General features: G+C 35.7%; 1 protein-coding gene across 3 annotated transcripts in view; it reads right to left on the bottom strand.

Moving 5' to 3' along the window:
* The window catches only part of ATG7 (autophagy related 7), a 290,543-nt gene that overhangs the window by 115,511 nt on the left and 158,038 nt on the right, over positions 1-16,994 (bottom strand). The window lies entirely within an intron of this gene.

Below are 16,994 nucleotides of genomic sequence, written 5' to 3'. Positions count from 1 at the left end.
ATATTATCTTCCAATTTTTAAAAAATATTTTATTTATTTACTTTTAGAGAGAGGGGAAGGGAGGGAGAAAGAGAGGGAGTGAAATATCAGTGTACAAGAGATAACATCGATCAGTTGCCTCTTCAACTCCCCAACTGGGGACCTGGCCTGCAACCCAGACGTATGCTCTGACTAGGAATGGAACCGGCGACCTTTCAGTTTGCAGGCCAGCGCTCAATCCATTGAGCCACCAGCCAGGGCTATCTTCCAATTTGAATGACATTTTTTCTCAAATAAAATAAGTTACATGCAAATTCACTAAAAATTCTATAAGAGTTGGAGTTACTGATTTTAAAGTTCACTTGTTAGAAAATAATAACAAGCAACAGAAAAGCCAGGAAAAAAGTATTTACAAGGATAAAGGGAAAGAAGGGACAGAAGATAGGAAATGTGACCTCCTGGCTAGCCAAATGTATTTTATTTTTTTGGTTGAGGGAAATCTTATTTCTAAAAGTATTTCAGTCAATAAAACAAAGAAGGAATGATAGAATCAATATATCACAATTTTGCTATCCTTAAATTAATTTTTTAAAACGTAAAACTAAATTTTACCAGGTACATCACAAAAGAGGAGGCCCAAATGGCCAATAAAGTTATGAAGAGCTGCTCAGCATTACAAGTGATCAGGGAAATAAAAACTAAAACCACAGTGAAATACTGCTTCATACCTACCACCATGGCTAAAATGGAATAGACAGACAATACCTGGCAAAGATGTGTAACAACATTCTCATGGGAGTACAAAATGAGGCAACAGCTTTAGAGGTTTAACACATATATGCTCTATGATTAAGCAATTCTACTCCTAGATATATATATCCAACAACAAAATGTGTACATACGTGCATCAGAAGACCCAAACAAAAGTGTCCATAGTAGCACTACTCAAAATGGCCCCCAACTAGAAACTGTGGGTTATTCATTTAGTGGAATACTATATAACAATGAAAACAAAATACAATTACATGCAACAATATGGATAATACTCATAAAAATAATGTTAAATAAAAGCGAGAAGCAGTATGTATTGGGCTGGCCAAAAAGTTTGTTTAGTTTTTTCCGTATGATGGCTCTAATAGAGCTTAGTTGTCTTTAACTTCATTCAAAACAATTTTGTTAGATTGTATTGTGACAGCGTGCATTAAAAAAAAACCTGGCTGGTTTGGCGTGCATTAAAAAAAAACCTGGCTGGTTTGGCTCAGTGGATTGAGCGTCAGCCTGCGTGCTAAGTGTCGCTGGTTCGATCTTCCAGTCAGGGTACATCAGAGAAGGAAAACTCTGACTCCAAAAAACCTCCGCTGCCTTGCGGCATAACTCTTCAGGGGAAAGGCTAAGGGAGTAAACCCCGACAGAAAATCCGGAGCCGGAGTCCCTAAGGCGGTTTGACGTTGTAGTCAAACACCGGCAACTCCTGCGGCGCACCTGAAGCCAAGCTGTATTGACTCCGTCTTTCCCTTGGACCCTTCAGCTGTGAAGAGAGGGGGGGTCTGCTGCATGGGCAACAGCAGACCCTCCATATCACCCTGCCCAGGCTCTGTAGCTTCAGCTTCACTGGAGAGGACACTCCAGCGTCATCGCAAGATGTCGATTCAACACGGGAGGAGACAGATACCATGTCACTCCCGAGTCGGACTGCACAGCCATTCTCGGCGGTGCAGATAGACTCTTAAGAAGCTACACCATCGTCTCTCGAGATGGACGGCTGCCAACGACGACGACGACGACGACGACGACGACGACTGTGACAGTGTGCATTAAAAAAAAAGTTAACCAAAATTGGCGAATTTTTGTGTAGTCATTTTAATACTGAAGATGAAAGAAGATATGCAACATTTTCAGCATATTATGCTTTATTGTTTCAAGAAAGGTGAAAATGTAACTGAAACACAAAAAAAGATGTGTGCAGTATATGGAGAAGGTACAGTGACTGAATGAATGTGTCAAAAGTGGTTTGTGAAGTTTCTTGGTACTATTGACATTTTGGCCAAATAATTCTTTGCTGTGAGGCTGTCTTATGTATGGGAAGATGTTTAGCAGCACCCCTGGCCTCTACCCACTAGAAGCCAATAGCGGGAGACAGCCAACATACTCAAGATATCCAAACCAATCAAGTTATCGGTGAAAATGAAAATTGTGTCTTTTATTTTACAGAAAAAAATAAACAGACTTTTGGTCAACCCCATACTATATGATTATATTTATATAAAGTTTTAAAAACAAGCAAGATCAAATTCAGGGTGTTAGAAATCAGGAGAATGGTTAACCATGGAGGGATAGTAATTAAAAGAACACACAAGGGAGGGTCTGAGGTGCTGGTAACAAATGTTTACTTTGTGAAAAACCATCAAACACTATCTTGTATGTATGTTGTCCTTCAATAAAAAGATTAAAAGATAAATGGCCAGTAGTCTTGACAGAACAATATAAAAACATATGAGTACTTCAAAACGATAAAAAAGATGATTATCACACATTTAAAAATTCAATAATCACAGGAACTGTGACTTGCGGAAAGCAAACAGTGAACAGAATGCCTCAGCAATTCTTTCAGAATTCAGAAGAAATAAAGAGATGAATGTTTTGAAAAGATAGCAGACACTGAAGATAAGCTCAAGAAATCAATTACACATCAATAGAAAGGTTGCAGAAGCAATAACACATAAAACAGGAAAAATTATCGTTTCTCCATTTAGAAATGAAAATACTAAACCCAGTTCAGACTGTTCAGACTTTTCTTTTCAAATGCATTTTTTTTTTTGAGGGATGGGACTTAGGACTTTCTTTTTTTTTCAATATTCTTTAGTATTCAATTATCTTTCACTTAACAAAGTGAGCATTTAAAAGAAAATCTGATAAGAATGTTGACTCTTAAGCAGCATGCCCACACTGTTTCTGTTTGTGCCCTGCTTGCATGCACACAAAGACTGATATGTAGGAAGGCTCACCGCAACACAATTTAAAGCAGAAAAAGATTAGAAACAACTACCCTTATATAGGGGACTGATTAACTAAATTATGGTGTATTTACAATACATCATCTGGATCTATTAAAAAAAATGAGGCAGTTCTATATATTGAATGTGAAATGTAATTGAAAAATAAGTAAAAAAAAAGATCATCATCCCCCGACCCCCCAAAAAAGAAGTAGGCAGTTCCATAGTACTAATATAAACTGATTTCCAAGACATAGAGATATGTTAAAAAGCAATGCCCAAATCATGTGTCCAGTATTAATGTTTTAAAAATAAAAATGGAGGAGAGAGGAAGACAGGGAAATGTACATATGCTTGTTTATGCATATATCATCTCTGGAAGAATATACAAACATACACAACTGGCATCAAGTAGTTACCTCTGTATATCCTTTTATACTACTTGAAAATTTAAGAACATGTGCATGTTATTACTTATTTAAGTAATACTAAAATCTGAGTTTAGTTTGTTGTTTTTTCCCAGTGCTAGAGAAAAATCCCAGAAGAGAAGCAAGAACTCTAATGTCCTCATGAAGAAGTTGAAGCTACATAGGAGGGGCAGTCCTCTCTCAGCCACAGGAAGCACAGAGCAGCTGTAGTGACAATTTAGGAGATTAGGAAACTGGCCTGAGGAGCTCTACGTCTGAAGAGCAGGCAACAAGGTCATCTGCTGCCAGAGAGAAGAATGGGGTGGGCTATGGAGCTGCCCGAGGATGGTGATGGTGCGAGACAGCTACGTGGGGAATGTGAGAAAGGAAGCAGATGAGGACACAGAAAGAGTGCTGAGCAATCTGAGACTCCTGCTCAGGACAGATAATGTAAGCTTTCAGAGAAAGGTGGTTAAGGACCCATCTAAGCTTGGGGACTCACAGGATAAAGGTGAAAAAGACAGACATCAAAGAAATTGAGGTGCTGGTAAATACTAACATGGGATCCAAGGCTGGTAAGAAACAATGTACAGATGGAGGGAACATACAGTTTGGGATCTGGAAGGGCTGGAGGAATGGGGGTGATAGTTATGTCTCAAGGCACATATAACATAGCCTTTGGCTGAGTAACCACAGTAAATTAACTTGACAACCTACTGCCTGGATAAAAAGGGCACTTAATAACTGAATCCCTCAGTAATTAGATTTCTTACAAACCAGACTGTTATCTCAGGAGAACTGTACATGGAAATTAAATGACCTTTTACGAAATGATAAATGCTGTGTTTCATGGTCCCTCATTTCTGAGTGAACCAAGCTCATGAAATAGCTATTTATGCCAGGCTTCCAGTAAGGTAAAAGAAGAAATGAGTTTGAAAAATGGACAAAAAACTATGAAAAAATAATTGAAATAATATGAGAGATGATACTTTGTTAGACTTCATTAAACTTTCAGTTTTTAAGCCTACGTTTCCACAGATAATTTTGTGGTGCTACAAATCTGTCCAATGGAAAAACTCACAGCAAGGACAGAATGAGTAAAGGCCGTCCCCAGAATCAGCATGTAGAGAAAGTTTAATGCTGAAACATTATTAATAGCTCTGGATTGAAACATATGTGGGAAAACGTAATCCTCTAGGGGCATACTTAATCATGCAAAGGTTTTCCAGTATTCCCTTTATATGCTGGGAAGTTAATCTGTGTTACGAGTGTAAGCAGCTTATAAAAGGTACCAGGATTTTAGCCACCTATAAACAGCTTAACTCTCTTAAAGGGGGAAAACGTGTGTTTTACATTATTCAAAAACAAAAACTAAGATACTATCACAATGAATATGAACATTGCAACAACCTGTCAACCTACATAAAATGTATCACACCTCTTAAGTGAATTACATAATACAAGATCCTGAGATGTGTAAACATTACATTCTGGTAGGGTATAAGCACTCCAAAGGTTCTGGGAGAGTTTGCTAAGTAGAGAAATAATAATGACCCTTTTAGTATAAAGAAATATATATTTTCCTGATGGACATAATTTTCCTTATTCAACTGTTTTATAAGGCTAGGTTATCTTTATTTATAATATAAATGCATACCCTTGGAGAAAGGGGGTATACATGTTGCCTTAAAACACGATTTTAGGAATATCACATTTCTTGCTAATATTCTTTGGTGACTTAAAAAAAAATTAAAGTGTAATTGATATACAATATCATATTAGTTTTGAGTGTACAACAAAACGATTTGACATTTATATACCTTCCAATGTGATTACCACACTAAGTCTACTAACTATCTGTCACCATGAAAATTTATTATGGTATTATTGACTAGATGCTATATATTACATCCCTGTGACTTATTTTATAACTGGAAGTTTGTACCTCTTATTCCCCTTTATCTTTTTCACCCATCCTCCCACATTCTTCCCTCTGACATCTCTCTGTATCTATGAGTATGATTCTGTTTTTTATTTTTTAGGTTCCACATATAAATGAAATCATACAGTATGGGTCTTTTTCTGTCTGCCTTATTTCACTTAGCACAACATCTACTGGGGCCATCCATGTTGTCAAAAATGGCAAGATTTCATTCTTTATTAATTGCCAAATAATAATTCATTATATGCACATATATGCACGCATGCATGCATACATATATACATATGTATATATACCTCGATTAATACTCAAGTTGCCTCTACATCTTCTCTATTGTAAATAATGCTGCTATAAACATAGAGGTGCATACATATTTTCAAATAAGTATTTTCATTTTTGTTTTTTGGATAAATGCCCAGAAAAAAATTACTGTGGTGCCATGGTAGTTCTATTTTTAATTTTTTGAGAAACCTCCAAAATAGGTGCACCGTTTTATACTCCTACCAACAGAACACAAGGGCTTCCATTTCTCCACATCCTCGCCAACACTTATTTGTTGGCATTTTTGATAATAGCCATTCTGGCATGTGTGAGATGATACACTGTAATTTGGATTTGCATTTCTCTACTGATTAGTGATTTTGAGCATCTTTTCATATGCCTGTTGGACACCTGTATGTCTTCTTTGGAGAAATGTTAATTCAGGTCATCTGGCCATTTTTTAATGGAATTGTTTGTTTTTTTGATTGAGTTGTATGAGTTCTTTATATGTTTTAGATAACAACACCTTATTGGATATATAATTTGAAAATATCTTCAATAGGATGTCTTTATTTGTTGATGGTTTCCTTTGCTGTGAAAAAGCTTTTTTTCAGTTTGATGGAGCCCCATTTGTTTATTTTTTATTTTATTGCCCTTGCCTAGGGAGATATAGCAAAAAAATATATTGCAAAGACCAATGTCAAGGACTTTACTGCCTTTTTTTTCTTTCTGGAGTTCTATGATTTCAAGTCTTACATTTAAGTCTTCAAATCATTTTGAGTTTATTTTTGTATACGATATAAGAAAGTGGTCCCATTTCAGTTTTTTGCATGTTATCTGTCCAATTTTCCCAACACCATTTATTAAAGAGACTGTCCCCCATTGCATATTCTTACCTCCCTTGTAGATTAATTGACCACACAAGTGAGAGTTTATTTCTGGGCTCACTATGCTGTTCCAGTGATCTGTGTCTGTTTTTGTGCCAAAACCATACTGTTTGATAATTGTAGCTTTGTAGTATAGTCTGAAATCAGGAAGCGTGATACCTCCAATTTAGTTTTCAAGATTCCTTTGACTATTAAAGGTCTTTTGTGGTTCCATACAATTTTAGGATTATTTTAGCTCTGTGAAAAATGTCATTGGTATTTTGATAGAGATTGCTTTAAATCTGTAGATTGCTTTGGGTAGCATGGGCATTTTAACTACATTAATCCTTCTAATCCATGAGCATAGTATATCCTTCCATTTATTTGCATCATCTTCAACTTCTTTTACCAATGTCTTTTAGTCTCCAGAGTACAGGTATTTTGCCTCCTTGGTTAAATTTATTCCTAGATATTTTATACTTTTTGATGCAATTGTAAATGGGGTTTGTTTCTTTACTCTTCCTTTTGGTAACTCATTATTAGTGTATACAAATGCAGGTTTCTGAATATTAATTTTGTATATTGCAACCTTACTGAACTCATTTATTAGTTCTAATAGTGGTTTTTTTGTTTTGTTTTGTTTTTGTGGAGTCTTTAGGGTTTCCTATATACATTATCACGCTTTCTACAAATAGTGTCAGTTTTAACTCCTTCCTTTCCAACTTGGATGCCTTTTATTTCTTTTTCTTGTTTGAATGCTGTGGTCACGACTTCCAATATTAACACTTTCAACTTATTACAATTCAATGTAGTGAGAATGAGTGTGAAATGCTTTTTCTGTGTCTATTGATATGATCACATGATTTTTACCCTTGGTTTTGTTAATGTTGGGTACTGTGTTGACTGATTTGTGGGTATTGAACCATTCTTGCATCCCTGGTAAAAACCCCACTTGATCATGGTATATAATCCTTTTAATGTATTGTTATTTTCAGTTTGCTGTTATTTTGTTAAGGAATTTTGCATCTAGGTTCATTAGAAATATTGGCCTATGATTTTCTTTTTTTGTAGTGTTTTTGTTTGGTTTTGACATCAGGGTAATGCTGGCTTCACAGAATGAGTTTGGAAGTATTCCTTCCTCTTCAATTATTTGGGAATAGTTTGAGAAGGATCATTTTTAATTGTTTCTTAAATGTTTGGTAGAATTCACCTGTGAAACTGTCTGGTCCTGGACTTTTTTTGTTGAGAGTTTTCTGATTACTGATTCAATTTCATTACTAGTAGTTAGTCTGTTCAGATTTTGTGTTTCTTTTTTATTCAGTCTTTGAAGGTTGTATGTCTCTAGAATTTTATCCATATCTTCTAGGTTGTTCAATTTTTTGGCATGTAATTATTCATAGCATTCTTTTTTTGGTAGTGAAATTATCAATAGGATATTTTATTTTTATTTCTAATATTGCTAAGTAGCACTTCCATTAAATGTCATCTTTTACCTTCCTTCCTTTCCTGAAATTTTGGCCTCTCTAATTGATCAAGGATTTACCATATTGTTTTATGATTGCTTATTTATATGCTGTTTCTCATACAAGCTATATCTAACTTAACTTTTTTTTGGATGAGGAATTTATTGACAATAATATACTTTACAAAGTGTTACCCCCAATATTTCCAGTACCCACCTGGCACCATACATAGTTACTGCAATATTATTGACTATATTTCCTATGCTGTATTTTTACATCCCCGTCACTATTTTGTAACTACCAATCTGTACTTCTCAATCCTGTTACCTTTTTTGCCTAGTCATCCAACCTCCCTCCTCCTGGCAACCATCTGTGTATCTATGAGTCTGTTCTGTGTATCTATGAGCCTGTTTTTTTTTTTTTTTTGTTTGCTCATTTATATTATTCTTTAGATTACACATATAAGTGAATAATATTGCATTTGTCTTTCTCTGACTTATTTCACTTAGCATAATACCCTCTAAGTCCATCCATGTGTTGCAAATGGTATGATTTCATTATTTTATTATACCTGAGTGATATTACATTATATATATGTCATCTTCTTCACCTACTATTCAGAATACTCTTTTATGATCCTTTGTATTTCTGTTATGTCAGTTGTAGCTTCTCTTTCATTTCTTATTTTACCTATTTGGACCCTCTCTGTTTTTCTTGATGAGTCTGGCTAAAGATTTATCAACTTTGTTTATCTTTTTAAAGAACCACCTCTTCAATAAAAATAAGCAAACAAACAAAAAAAGCCCCAAATAAAAAAACCACCTCTTAGTTTCATTGATATTTTATATTTTTAGTCTGTATTTCAATTATTTCTACCCTGATCTCTATTATTTCCTTTCTTCTACTCATTCTGGGCATTGTTTGTTCTTCTTTAATGGTTTCTTTAGGTGTAAAGTTAGATTTTGGGAGGATGGGGTTCTTGTTTCTTGAGGTAGACCTGTATCACTATGAACTTCTCTTTCAGAACTGCTTTTGCATATCCCATAGATTTTGGAGTTGTATTTCCATTTCATTTGTCTCAAAATATTTTTGGTTTCCTCTTTAATTTCTTCTCTGGCCCACTGATTGTTTAGTAGCATGTTGTTTAGTCTCCACATGTTTGCATGTTTTCCGGTTTGCTTCTTATAATTGATTTCTAGTTTCATACCATGTGGTCAGAAAACATACATGCTTGATATGGTTTCAATCTTCTTAAATTTACTGAGACTTATTCTGTGGCCTAATGTGTGATCTATCCTGGGGGATATTCCATGTGCACTTGAAAAGAATGTGTATTTTGTAGTTCTTGAATGAAATGTTTGTAAATATCTATTAAGTTCATCTGCTCTAATATACTCTGTAGTGCCATTGTTTCCTAATTGATTTTCTGTCTGGATGATCTATCCATTGATGTTAAGTGGGGCATTAAAGACCCCTGCTATTATTGTTTTACTTTCCATTTCTCCCTTTATGTTTGTTACTATTTGCTTTATATATTTAGGTGCTCTTGTCTCTTTGTACAGTCTTTGTTTAAAAGTTTATTTGGTCTGATACAAGTATTGCTATCCCAACTTTATTTTCATTTCTAATTGCATGGAATATCTTTTTCCATCCCTTCACTTTCAGTCTGTGTGTTTGTTGATCTGAAGTGAGTCTCTTGTAGACAGAATATATTTGGATATTGATTTTTTCTTTTCTTTTTATCCATTTAGCTTCCCTATATGTCTTTTGTTTGTTGCATTTAGTCCATTTACATTTAAAGTAATTAAAAGGTATGTTATTTTGGGGGGTTGTTTTTGTAGTTCTTCTCTGTTCCTTTATTATCTTCCCATGGTTTTCTGGTTTTCTTTAGTGTTTTCTGTGGGTTCCTTTCTCTTTATTTTTTTGTAGGTTTTTAGCCTGTGGTTCCCATGAAGTTTATATGTACCAATCCATAGCTATGGCAGTCTATTTTAAACTGATAGGTATTAAAGTTCAAATGCATTCTAAAAACACTACATTGTTACTACCCATTTTACACTTTATGTTTTTGTATATTTTAGATCTCTTTGTTTTGTGTATCCTCCATTTATTGTAGGTATTTCTGATTTTGTTACTTTTGTATTTTGACCATTATACTAGCTTTTTAAATGGCTAATCCACTGCCTTTGCTCTATATTTGCCTTTACCTATGAAATCTTTTCTTTCATATATATATATATATATATATCTATATATTTAGTTCTTGCTATGGCCCTTATTCCCACTTAGAGAGAACTGTTTAAAATTTCTTGTAGAGCTGGTTTAATGGTGATGAACTCCTTTAGTTTTTGCTTGTCTGGAAAACTCTTTATTTCTCTTTCAATTCTGAATGATAACCTTGCTGGGTAGAGTATTCTGAGTTGTTGGTTCCTTTTCTTCAGCACTTTAAATATATACTCTCATTCCCTTCTGGCCTGAAAAGTTTCTGCTGAGAAATCACCTGATAGCTTTCCAGGGGGTGGGGTCACTTATATGTGACTAGTTGTTTTCCTCTTGTTGCCTTAAAGATTTGTGCTTTACATTTAACTTTTGCCATTTTAATTACAATAGGTCTGGTTGTGAGTCTCTATGGGTTCATCTTATTTGGAAATCTCTGGACATAGATATATGTTGCCTTTCCCAGGTTAGGAAAGTTTTCAGCTGCTATTTCTTCAAATAAGCTTTCTGCCTCTTTCTCTCTCTTCATTTTATGGAATCCCTATAATGCAAGGGTTAGTGTTCCTGATGTTATAACAGAGGTCAATTAAACTATCCTCACTAAAAAACAAAAAACAAACAAAAAAAACTTATTTGTTTTTACTGTTTTGATTCAGTGATATTTCCACTATTCTGACCTCTAAGTCACTGATCTGTTCTGTATATTCTGATCTGCTGTTAATTCCCTCTAGCGTATTCTTCACTTCAGTTATATTTCAGCTTTTATTGGTTCTTTATTATACTTTTTAATTCTCTATTGAAGATCTCACTGAGTTCTTCCATTCTTATCTCAAGTTTGGTTAGCATCTTTGTGGCCACTACTTTGAATTCTTTATCAGGAAAATTACTTATCTCCCTTTCATTAGGGTTTTTTAATGTTTGTTTTTTCTTATTCCTTCATTTGGAACATACTTCTCTGCTTTCTCATTATTGTTTTGTAATATACTTCTCTCCTTTCTCATTATTGTTTGACTTTATGTATTTGTTTCTATTGATAGATGAAATAGCTCTCTCTCTCGATTTTGAAGGAGAGGTTTTATGTAGGAACAACCTCTGCATAGAATGAATGTGACAGGTGATTATAGCAGGCTGGCTGCAGCTGAAGTGGGTAAATGTAGTGTGTGGGGCACTTTGGGGCCTGCCTGGCTGAATCTGCAGCAGGTGCTGAGATAGCCTCAGGCACATGGCTCTAGGGACACTGTGGGTGGCTGGCTGATCGAGGCAGCAGTGGGTGCTGGCCATGATGGCCCAGGGACACTGAGGTAGCCTTGCAGGCCAACTAGGCTGCTTAGACCAAGCTCCTGAAATTGCTATACACATGGAGGAGCAAGTAAGCAATAGTGCTCACTGGCACCTATAATTGTGAAGAGTTCCTTCAGATCTCAAGAGAGTTCCCATAGTCTTTTACCTTTAGGCAGGTGCCTTGGGTTTAGTAAACAGGTACTTCTCATGTATAGTCTAGGTGTTCATTAAACTGCTATTTTAAGAGGAAAGTAGTCTAACAATAACATGGAACTAAATATGTATCTACCAATAATCACCTTAAATGTAAATGGCTTAAATGCACCAACCAAAAGACATAGGATAGCTGAATGGATAAGAAAACAAGACCTATATATATGCTGCCTCCAAGAGACCAACTTCAGATCGAAAGATACATACAGAATAAAAGTAAAGAGATGGAAAAAGGTATCTTATGCAAATGGAAAGAAAAAAATAAAAGCTGGGGTAGCAATACTTATATACAACAAAATAGACTTTTAAAACCAAGGCTATTGTGAGAGACAAAGAAGAACACTACATAACGATAAAGGGAACAATCCAACAAGAGGATATAACCCTAGTAAACCTTTTCACACCCAACACAGGAGCACCTAAATACATAAAGCAAATCTTGATGAACATAAAGGGAGGTATCAACAGAAATAAAGCCATAGTTGGGAGGCTTTAATACTGCACTGACTTCAATGGATAGACCTTCCAGCCAGAAAATCAACAGCAGCCTTAAATGACACACTAGATCAAATGGATTTAATTGATATCTTTAGAGCATTTTGCCCTAAAGCAGCAGAACACACATATTTTTCAAGTGCACATGGAATGTTTTCTAGGATAGACCACATATTTAGACACAAAACAAGTCTCAATAAATTTAAGAAGATTAAAATCATATCATCTTCTCTGACCACAATGCTTGAAACTAGAAATTAATCACAAGAAGAACACTAAGAAATACACAAAGACATGGCTGGTTTGGCTCAGTGGATTGAGCGTCGGCCTGCGAGCTAAGTGTCGCTGGTTCGATCTTCCAGTCAGGGCACATCAGAGAAGGAAACTCTGACTCCAAAAAACCTCCGCTGCCTTGCGGCATACCTCTTCAGGGGAAAGGCTAAGGGAGTAAACCCCGACAGAAAATCCGGAGCCGGAGTCCCTAAGGCGGTTTGACGTTGTAGTCAACACCGACAACTCCTGCGGTGCACCTGAAGCCAAGCTGTATTGACTCCGTCTTTCCCTTGGACCCTTCAGCTGCGAAGAGAGGGGGGGGTCTGCTGCATGGGCAACAGCAGACCCTCCATATCACCCTGCCCAGGCTCTGTAGCTTCAGCTTCACTGGAGAGGACACTCCAGCGTCATCGCAAGATGTCGATTTAACACGGGAGGAGACAGATACCATGTCACTCCCGAGTCGGACTGCACAGCCATTCTCGGCGGTGCAGATAGACTCTTAAGAAGCTACACCATCGTCTCTCGAGATGGACGGCTGCCGACGACGAAACAATGAATGGGTCAAAAATGAGATCAAAGAAGAAAACAAAAGATACCTTGAAACAAATGAAAATGAGGACACAACAACCCAAATCTGTAAAACACAGGGAAAGCAACCCTAAGAGGGAAATTCATAGCATTACAGGCCTATTAAAAATAAATAAATAAACAAGGAAAAGCTCAAATATACAATCTAACTTTACACTTAAAAGACCTGAAAAAGAACAAAGAGGCCCAAAGTGAGTAGAAGGGAGAAAATAATAAATATCAGAGAAGAAAAAATGATATAAAAGATGAATAATCCAAGAACTGGTTCCTTGAAAAGATAAACAAGATTGATAAACTATTATCCGGCTCATCAAGGAAAAAAAAAAAAGAGAGAGAGAGAGAGAGAGAGAGAGAGGACCCAAATAAATAAAATCATAATTGAAAGAGGGGAAATAACAATTGACACCAAAGAAATACAAAGGATTGTGAGAAAATATTATGAACTATATGCCAACAAATTTGAAAATCTGGAAGAAATAGATAAATTCCTAGAAACATACAATCTTTCAAAACTAAATCAGGAAGAATCAGAGAATCTGAATAGACAGATTATATCTAATGAAATTGAAGCAGTAATCAAAAAACTCCTAACAAACAAAAGCCCTGGACCAGAGGGCTCACAGGTAAATTTAAAAAAACACCTCTCCTTCTCAAACTATTTCAAAAAATTCAAGAGGAGGGAAGTCTCCTAAACTTATTTTAAGAGGCCAGCATTATCCTAATTCCAAAACCAGGTAAAGACACTACAAAAAAAAAAAAAAAAAAAAAAAAAAGAAAGAAAGAAAGAAAGAAAATTATAGGCAAATATCCCTGATGAACATAGACGCTAAAATCCTCAACAAAATATAGGAAATTGAATACAGCAATGCATCATAAAGATCATACACCATAATCAAGAAGGACTTATTCTGGGAATGCAAGGTTGGCACAACATTTGCAAATCAATAAATGTGATTCACTACATAAACAAAATGAAGGATAAAAACCACATGATGATATCAATAGATGCAGAAAAATCACTTGATAAAACCCAGCACCCATTTATGATAAAAACTCCCAGCAAAGTGGAATTATAGGGAATATACCTAAATGTAATAAAGGCCATATATGACAAACCTATGGTCAGAATCATACTCAATGGGCAAAAACTGCAAGCATTCCCCTTAAGACCAGTAACAAAACACAGATGTCTGCTTTCACCCTCTTATTCAACACAGTACTGAAAGTTCTAGCCACAGCAGTCAGACAAGAAAAAATAAAAGGCATCCAAATTGGAAAGGAAGAAGTAAAACTTTCATTTTTGCAGATGACATGATTGTGTACATAGAGAACCCCAAAGATTCTACCAAGAAACCACTAAAAATGATCAATGAGTTCAGCAAAGTAGCAAGATATAAAATTAATATCCAGAAATCAGTTGCATTTTTATATGCCAATGACAAACTTACAGAAAGGGAAATTAAGAAAACAATCCCATTCATAATTCCTTCAAAAAGAGCAAAATACCTAGGAATAGACCTAACCAAGAATATAAAGACCTGTACTTGGAAAACTGTAAGACAGTGGAGAAAGAAATTGAAGAAGATACAAATAAGTGGAAGTACATACAGTGTTCATGGATAAGAAGAATTAACATCATCAAAATGTCCATGCTAACCAAAGCAATCTATAGATTGAATGCAATTTCTATATAGATTCCAATGATGTATTTCACAGAAATAGAACAAATATTTCAAAAATTTATATGGAACCACAAAAGGCCCTGCATAGCAACAGCGATCTTGAGAAAGAAGAATAATGTTGAAGGAATCACACTACCTAATATGAAACTATAAGGCCATAGTAATCAAAACAGCATAGTACTGGCATAAAAACAAACACATAGATCAATGGAACAAAATAGAGAGACCAGAAATAAACCCACACCTTTATAGTCAATTAATATTTGACAAAGGAAGCAAGCACATACAATAGGCTAAAGATAGCTTATTAAACAAATTGTATTGGGAAAACTGGACAGATACGTGTAGAAAAATGAAACTAGACCACCTTCTACACCACACACAAGAATAAATTCAAAATGGATCAAAGACTTAAACGTTAGACTCAAAACCATAAAAATCCTAGATAGAATCATTGGCAGCAAAATCTCAGACTTTGTTCACAGAAATTTTTTATTGGATATATCTCCCCAGGCAAGGGAAACAAAAGAAAAAAATAAACAAATGGGACTACATCAAACTAAAAAGGTTTTGCACAACAAAGGAAAATATCAACAAAATAAAAAGAAAACCCACAGAATGGGAGAACATATTCACCGATACATCTGATAAGGGGTTAATATCCAAAATTTATAAAGAACATACAAAACTCAACACCAAAGAACAAATGACCCAATTAAAAAATGGGTGAAGGACCTGAACAAACACTCCTCCAAAGAGCACACACAGATAGCCAACAGACATATGAAAAGATGCTCAACATCACTAATCATGAGAAATGGAAATTAAAACCACAATGAGATATCATCTCATACCTGTCAGAATGGCTATCATCAATAATCAACAAATAACAAGTACTGGGGAAGATGTGGAGAAAGAGGAACCCTTTTTGTACTTTGTGGGAATGCAGATTGGTGCAGCCACTGTGGAAAGCAGTAAAGAGATAGCTTAAAAAATTAAAAACAGATCTGCCTTTTGACTCAGCCATCCCAGTTCTGGGAATATATCATAAGGAACCCAAAACACTAATTCAAAAGCACATAAGCATCCCTATGTTCATTACAGCGTTATTTACAATTGCCAAGCTATGGAAGCAGCCCAAGTGTTCATCAGTAGATGAGTGGATAAAACAACTATGGGACATTTACACAATGGGATACTACTCAACCATAAAAAAGAAAATTTTATGCTTTGAAACAGTATGGATGGACCTGGAGAACATTATGCCAAGTGAAAAAAGCTAGTTAGAGAAAGGCAAATAGCATATGATTTCACTCATACATGGAATGTAATGAACAAACTGAATTAACAAGCAAAAGAAAGACAGACTCATAGAGAGCAGGATGACAGCTAAGAGGGCAGAGGTGAGGGGGTGGAGGGATAGAGCAAAAAGGAAAAAGGACGCATGGACATGGACAAAGTTGTGGTGACTGGGGGAGGGCGGGGGTATAAGAGACTAAATGGTAATGGAAAAACTACAATAAAAATTTTGTTAAAAGTAAATAAAATAAAATAAAATAAAATAAATTGCTGTTTTATTGATGTGCTCCAGAGCAAGCAAGTGTGCTGGAGTGAGCCTCTTAGTAATATCCATACTGTAAGTCGTAAGGTTTGGGTAGAGCTCCTGTGATTATTGTATATCTGCTTCTCCTACCCTTCTCTATGTGGCTTGTTCTCCTCTCCCTCCCCTCCCCTCCCCTCCCCTCCCTTCCCTTCCTGTGTGTGTGTGAAAGAAGTTGTTCATTAGCCCTCAGTTGTTCTTCAGGAAGAAATACTGTATACACAAGTGTATATTCAGTGCATCAGTGGGGAGAAATGAGTTCAGGGTCTTTTGCATCAGCATTCTGGGCCCCTCCCTTTAGTAACTCTTCACTAGATCAAACCCATACCCTCCTGCTAGGCATTTAAGTCCCTCCACAATGCCCTACTTTTGGATGACTCTGAAGAATCATTTCCATAGGGTCTAAGATCTCCTAACAACACTATGCAATCATTTTCATTTCATGAGAAACAGAAAAAATTCATAGTTTACAACTCTATTATTCTTATACAGGACACCAGGAACTGTGTAGCCTAGCTTAAAAAAAAAAAAAAAAAAAAGCTTGTGTATTTTCAAAGCAAAAAGGAAACATGCAATGTCTGCAAAACTCTTACCTAAAGTCTCTGTTGTTCAGAAATTGTACTTACTCTAAATAATTTAAAAATATCCTTGTATGTGACCTGATTTCTAAAAAACTCAAGTAAATCTTCCCCAATGTCCCAGATAGGGTAATAAAAGAGTATGAAAGCCAC

Source organism: Furipterus horrens, unplaced genomic scaffold (genome assembly GCF_987537825.1).
Source record: "Furipterus horrens unplaced genomic scaffold, mFurHor1.1.pri manual_scaffold_7, whole genome shotgun sequence".
Classification (NCBI taxonomy): Eukaryota; Metazoa; Chordata; class Mammalia; order Chiroptera; family Furipteridae; genus Furipterus; species Furipterus horrens.
This window is presented reverse-complemented; position numbering and strand designations above follow the sequence as displayed.